Source organism: Ascaphus truei, chromosome 7 (genome assembly GCF_040206685.1).
Source record: "Ascaphus truei isolate aAscTru1 chromosome 7, aAscTru1.hap1, whole genome shotgun sequence".
Classification (NCBI taxonomy): domain Eukaryota; kingdom Metazoa; phylum Chordata; class Amphibia; order Anura; family Ascaphidae; genus Ascaphus; species Ascaphus truei.
The window spans coordinates 100,878,117-100,884,586 of record NC_134489.1 but is presented as its reverse complement, the minus strand read 5'-3'; positions in this window follow the sequence as shown (position 1 = coordinate 100,884,586).

The window sequence follows — 6,470 nt, the reverse complement described above, 5'->3', positions numbered from 1 at the left end:
GAATAAACAAAATGGGCAAAAATAAAGGGTAAACAAAGGAAGCGCTTATGGAGTTCTGCAAAAAAAAGGAGAGAATTGTGATGGGAGTGAGAAGGGAGTCAAAGGAAAGAAAAAAAGAGGGAAAGAAAACATTAGCCGTTAAGAAATCATTTTATAATTATAATCTCTGCCGTCCCATTCACCTTTGTTTGCCAGCACAACATCACATTAAGACACAATAATCTGATTGTGGCGGAAGTGGGATGTAATGAGGGGTGCAGAGTACCCCTGCTGCTCTTATTTACATACCAAGAGTATCACCGCTTCTATATTTGAACACCTAACGGTCTACTTCATTTTTCAACAGGAATTTCTTATCAAATATTTTTTAGGGTTTTTTTCTATGGTATAAAAATGGTTTAAATTTGTAGAACACGAGGCCCTGTTGTTTATTACAGCGATTCCCAACTGGGTGTCCGGGAGGTGACTCCAAGGGGTGTGTCCGAAAAAATATGTACTAGCAGATCCCAGGCAGTATATTGGGTTCCTGAACCTGTGTGGGGACTGCACACTTAGTAAGCCCCCAAACTGCACCTTAGTGTGAGTAGGGTAACTCCCCTATGGGATTACCATGGTCTTGCAGGGGTTAATGGTCCACACCCACAGAGAGTGATACTTTCGTATAACCCAGGATTGGGGGTGAGTTAGCAGATGCTAAGCTCTGCCCTGCGTTGTCTGGGGAACAATGACATCACAGGAAGCATATAGGAGGAGAAGATTCTAGAGGTTAGGTTCCTGGAGGATGAAAGGAGAAGAGCCTCAGTGTGTATAGTAAAAAAAATAAGTTCCTGCGTGTGCAGGAAGGACCAGTCCCCATTTATTATGTTCTAGATAGGGACAGTGCCCCTTCAAGATAGTGTCCTGAGGTATGGCCAAGGTGAGCTCAATAGTTCACAGAAGAGGAGGCAGGCACGCCCCAGAGGTTCTTATCAGGAGGGCTCCGGGTGCTATAGGGTCAGCCCTATAGGCAGATCCCCACATGCCTCAAAACCTAGTCTGTCTAGAAGTGGTTGTTCAGTGACAGAAATGTGGTGTAGATCCCCTAAATATATTGAGTCGGCCAGGGTGCAAGGATGGGCCCATAGTGACAGAGCACAACAGACATTATGCAGAACAGACGGGCCCATTAAGAGAAGTCACCTCCGCACCCGCACCATACCCGCAGAAAAAAAATATATATAAATGACCAAAATGTTTGGTCCGATATGAACATGTTCAAATTCATAGAATAGAGTAGATTGATCTATGATCGGGTATATCATACCCGCACCTCCGCACCTCTGCACCTCCCCTGTGTATTAAGAGCAGGCGTCGGCGGATGCAACTTGTTAAGAGTACAGACTTCCAATGAAATGGATAACAGCTATGTCAATGTATACTGTGAATGAATGAGAAGAGCCCTAATACCAAGAGGGCACAAATATAGTGTTATTTATACCACAAAGGTTCCTGGTGCCCATCATTTCTATCTTTGCTACCTCATCGCCCAGCTGCACGGATCCAGCACCCTGAATAAGGTAATAATGCCTTATCAATAGCCAATAATAGAAACACTGATGCAATCTCCCGAGGAGCCAGCAGGGGGGGTCGCAGTGGCATTTTGTCAAATACAGCAGGAGCTTCCAACGTCGCTTCCCACGATGCTTTGCATCCACCGCAGCAAGGCATTGTGGGGTGTGACTTTGGAAGCTCCCACAGTGAGTGACCGCTATAACCCCCATGCTGTCTGCACACACAGAGGGGCAGTTTGGGGGTCTTAGTAAGCGTGTGTTCCCCCCACAAGCTCAGGACACTGTACTGCCTGGGATCGATCAAACAGTTTTGTTAGCGATGGCCTGATGAGTCGGCAATAAGATTTATTGATTAGGGGTTTGAAGAACATCATTTCTAGCAGGGGGAGCACAGGGCAAATAGGGTGGAAACCCCTGATTTATTGGGTTTCAAATTTCCTGAAATCGGTATCAAATAACTTTTTTAACACATGGATCTAATTACACAGTTGCTAATACATGCCAGCAGCCAGACTGACGGACCAACTTCCAGGCCCTCTCTTTGGGCTGTCACTGTGACCGCGATCATTAGACCTACGCTTAGCATTAATGTTTAACTGTATGAATAAGGCCCCTCAGCAAACACATTAATCCAGCTAGATGTCAGCTTCAGATCCGCTTCGCAGGGAGCAGTGTGTTTGCAGACCTGGCTTTTTACGAGCTGAGAGCTCTGGTCCCCACATCTGCACACTTACGGCTCAAACATCGTAAACCTCGTACAATGCAAGTGAGTGGCGCTAACGTAACTGCACCAGCGTCAGGGTGAGATTCTCCTCACCCTGCCTGCGCTGCCTGGCAGCCCATGGAAACGGGACAGAGAGGCAGAGATGGAAATGGGCATCCAGAGATAGCACTGATCATGAGCTCTCATTCTAACGCAGGAGTGCGCCATATAAGTATTATTAGTTAATAGGGTCTTCCATGCGGGGGAACCTGCTAAATGTTCCCATTATGTCTGGGAATTTTGTATTTAAGATGCTCCAACATAGAAACACCTAATATTATGGAGCCTCTCTGTCCCAGTCTTCCTATCTGCTGTAAAACCTCACACCCTGTGTGATCCGTGGATTTCTTTTGTATTTAGGATAGCCTCATGTCTATCCCAAGCATTGTTTAATTCCCTTACTGTATTACCCTCTACCACCTCTGCTGGGAGGCTGATCCACAAAGGCACTAACACAATGTGGGTTTCTGCCAGGGGTGGATTGCAGACAAATATCTGCCAAGCGAGTTCTCTCATACCGTCCCTCCTCTTCCTCATACGACACGGCGTCATGAAGTCACGGCGTCATGCGACATCGCATTGTCAAGGCGACACGCATTACCATGTAACGTCGGGTCGCTATGTGATGTCAGAGTGTTGGCTCTATTCTTGGTCGTTGGACGTCTTGAGGTGTGGTCATGGGGGAGGTAGTGTCATGTTAAACTAATGCAGTAGGCACGGGAGTAACCTCCCAAAAAGGAATATCTATTTGTAGTGTCATCAGGCTTGTGACGGCAGTAGTAATTTGGGGTTTGAGCCACGGGTATCCCATGGGCATTCTGTTGAAGCGGTCAGAAAAATGAGGCGTGTCGTGGTGTAGTGTTGTGTAGTGGTGTAGTGTTGGGTTATGTATCATTGTTATGATATGTTAAGAAAAGCTGTGACTTGTTTCACTCCACTAATTCTTGTGTTAGCGTGTTTATTGAAGGTTGGATAGGAAGGGATCGGAATCGAGGTTGGGTAAGGGAAGTACTTGCTGACATCACAAATGTGGGCTTTACCTATTGTGTGAATGTAAATGAGGAGAATATGGGCGGTATAATAACGTTCTGGGTGTATTGCAGCTACTTCTCAGTGATCTTGCTGATGTGTGACGAGACTCCAGTTTTAGGTTACCCATAAGTTAATGTCACCCTATCAAAAATCTCCTAGGACAGAGGTGGCCAACCCCAGTCTTCAAGGGCCACCAACAGGCCAGGTATCAGGGATATCCCTGCTTCAGGACAGGTGGCTCAATCAATGGCTTAGTCAATGAGTTAAGACTTGACCTGTTGGTGGCCCTTGAGGACTGGAGTTGGCCACACCTGCTCTAGAAGTAATGATCAAGGATGCACCTGATGAGGGGTGTGTTTGGGGCAAAAATAAACTATATTTATTGCACTAGATCAGGGGCGGCCAACTTCAGTCCTCAATGGCCACCAACAGGTCAGGTTTTAAGGATATTCCTGCTTCAGCACAGGTGGCTCAATCAGTGGCTCAGTCGAAGAAGTTCCACTCCTAGACAATCAGAAACAAACGTCCGTACCCACGTGTGCACAAATAATCCCTTTTAGTGGTGATCTTATATTTATTATTAGAAAACAACTCTTCAGCTGTTAGAAACCCCCCACAGAATAGCCCCTTCTATTTGATGATACAGACATAATGAGCTGGGCAGATAAATAAATTAACGATAATGACGGAAAGATCCCATATAATAGTAAACAAAAAGACAAAATAAGCATGAACAAAACCTCCATATATACAGAATGAATCTGCTGTACGATGCAAGAAGGGGAATTTCCTATTGCTATACGCTAAGCCAGGGGCGGACATCTCCAGTCCTCAAGGGCCACCTAGAGGCCAGGAATTAAGGATAGCCCTGCTTCAGCACAGGTGGCTCAGTCTTTGACTAATGAGCCACCTGTGCTGAAGTAGGGATATCCAGAAAACGTGACCTGGTTGCCCTTGAGGACTGGAGTTGACCATTTTCGGGGTCAAGGTCTCACGTGAGTAGTTGGGGAGTTTTCTGTGTGTTGTGACAAGGCATTACTGGTAATAATTGTGTTTTATAGATGGTCACTATTGGCTTTACTAATACAGGTAATACAGCTTACTGGAATGAGAGTATGGGACCATACAGTATGCAGTGAGGAGGCGTGAGGTCACCTAGTAATAGTGTAACAAGGTAACACTCATATACAGTATGCAGTGAGGAGGCGTGTGAGGTCACCTGGTGTTTGCACAGTAATAGTGCAACAAGGTAACACTCATATACAGTATGCAGTGAGGAGGCGTGAGGTCACCTAGTAATAGTGCAACAAGGTAACACTCATATACAGTATGCAGTGAGGAGGCGTGAGGTCACCTAGTAATAGTGTAACAAGGTAACACTCATATACAGTATGCAGTGAGGAGGCGTGAGGTCACCTAGTAATAGTGTAACAAGGTAACACTCATATACAGTATGCAGTGAGGAGGCGTGTGAGGTCACCTGGTGTTTGCACAGTAATAGTGCAACAAGGTAACACTCATATATATGATATTGAGATAATCAGTGACTGCACAGGAACCGCTAAAGACCTGTCTTGCATTACAGAACCACAGAGATTCTCCATAAGAACACATGACGTTTTGAGATTGCCCTTCTGCAAACCACATGGCAGTGACCGGGCGGCTGTGTCGTCTCTTCCTTTGACACAGACTGAAGTTTGGCATCATGTTCCAATCATATCCCCAGTGGAGTGATATTATAAGGAATCATTTTTAGGATGGATTTTTTTTCTTGACAGTATACACAGCGCTGTGCATAGGATTTCTGCAGGCACGAGTCCCTGGCCCTTAGGCTTTGTACATAGCAGTTGCTCGCGTGACGTCAGGCGCGCCTGCAGCTCAGGCGATCCATGGCTCTGTAGGGGGATGGAGGATGAGACGCAACAAAAAGCAGCTGCCATTCAATGTTTGGGAACGGGGCCGTGACGTCATGTGACCCGGCCGTCGCACGGCAAATTCAAACAAGTTTGTCTCGTGAAGTATGGGTCGCCCCGGCGCTCTCATGCACGTGCGCTCCATGGCCATCGCGCCTTGCCTTCAGGTGTTTTTAATTTGGCGCGCGCGATGTCGCTCACGCCATCGCTTCCACTACGGATGTAGCCTTAGGGCTCACAATCTATTTTTTTGTGCCTGAGATAAAGTGACTTGCCCAAGGTCACAAGGCGCCGACACCAGGATAGGAACCGCGCTCCCCTGCTCCAAACTCGGTGCCCCGGTTTTCAGAATCAGTGACGTTTCTGTCCTTCATCCCTTCTCCCCTTATTTAAACCCCTTTGCCAGAGGGACAGGCAATGGCAGAGTTGATTTATTTGTGTGCCCATTGCTCTCTTTCCTATTTCACAGTTGGTGAAATTGACCTTTCATTCATTCACTAGGCAGCTCTGATCTCTAAAAGGAATAAGGAGAAGGTATACCATTTGACTTCACATGTGTACTTTGACTTGTAGCAAGAATGTTCCGTTCTAAGAAAAGTCTTAGACACCGTACCAAGGAGATGCCAGAGTTCAACACACACAAGTATTCATAGTGGTAGGTTCATCTTAAATAGCTCCCACGCAGATTGTAATTCGGAAGGGAAAGAGTTACTAATAGCAGAGATGTCCCAGACCGCAGTCTCTAGGTATCAATTAGGACTGATGCATATAATATATCCTAATGGACACAAAAAGGGAACAAGAATCAACATTTCAAGGAAACATGCCATTCTCAACCCTGGTGAAATATTGATCTATGTTCCACTTACTGTATCTTGTGTACCGTTAAGAGACATTAAATGTGACAGCATTTCAATTCAGTGATTTTTGAAGTGTGTGCTTTGCGTGTTGTTCCCGAGATCTGCCAATGAGGAAGCAGCAGAGCCACTTACTGTGCAGGTTCAGGCTGAGTTCTTCATTATATGGGATATTGAATCATCTCCAACAGTTTTATGTAAGTAGTTCCCCGAAAGGGTAGGTCTCAACTCCGTTCCATGGTTTTTCTTCTCCGCAACGTCACCAAGATGTTTTTGGAGTGTATTTTGGGGGTAGTGGGGTAAGGAGGAGAGATGGGATTTGGGAGATTGGACTTTTAGGGTGACAATTTATGAT